This window comes from Trachymyrmex cornetzi, unplaced genomic scaffold, assembly GCF_001594075.2.
Source record: "Trachymyrmex cornetzi isolate Tcor2-1 unplaced genomic scaffold, Tcor1.1 scaffold681, whole genome shotgun sequence".
NCBI lineage: Eukaryota > Metazoa > Arthropoda > Insecta > Hymenoptera > Formicidae > Trachymyrmex > Trachymyrmex cornetzi.
Window position 1 is genome coordinate 123,280 of NW_017300005.1, and position 673 is coordinate 123,952.

Sequence of the window (673 nt, forward strand, 5' to 3'; positions counted from 1 at the left end):
GTGTTGTTTAAATATGAAACAGCAGTAAAGATTCGACTTGCAAAATACTCTTTAGAAGTTCCGATACTAGTTACACGAATAAATGACGACTGTATTCTTGGAGTTAGCTTTTTAAAATTACTTGATTTGCAAAATATTTTTGATTTGATTTTTATTAATCCAACTGAAACGGCCACTGATTTAAAGTGCTCTCGCATGAAAGATGTTGCCCCGTGATACTTCCCCCGTGTAACCCTAAACTTTTCATACGAAACATTTTTCTCTATCCCTACTAGTTTTCGAGATATTTGACTGGATCACTTCAGATGGTCCACCCTGTATACATATATATATATATATATATAGATAGATAGATAGATAGATACTTTATTGATCCCCTTGGGGTTACAATTTTACACTTTTACATACACATACACACACATCGCATTTACATAAACTTAAACTTACTTACTAACTTATCCTAACTTAACCTATTAAACCTAATTTTATTTACTCTGCCTTTTCTCTCTTTCTCTCTCTCCGTTAGGGACTTCCGTTTCCAGCGTCTTTCCACTCATTAACGTGGATTCCTTCTTCTAAATAAAACAAAATATTCCCTCTTCCTCCAGAGCTTCCCTCCCCTTTCATCCAATCCCATTCTCTCTCTCACTCTCTTACTCATTCCTCCCTCCCT

At 35.4% G+C, this 673-nt stretch overlaps 1 protein-coding gene across 1 annotated transcript in view; it reads right to left on the reverse strand.

Annotated features, from left to right (window-relative positions):
- Positions 1 to 673, reverse strand: part of LOC108767466 (putative nuclease HARBI1) — an 8,039-nt gene that overhangs the window by 3,175 nt on the left and 4,191 nt on the right. The gene's annotated exons all lie outside the window — the stretch shown is intronic.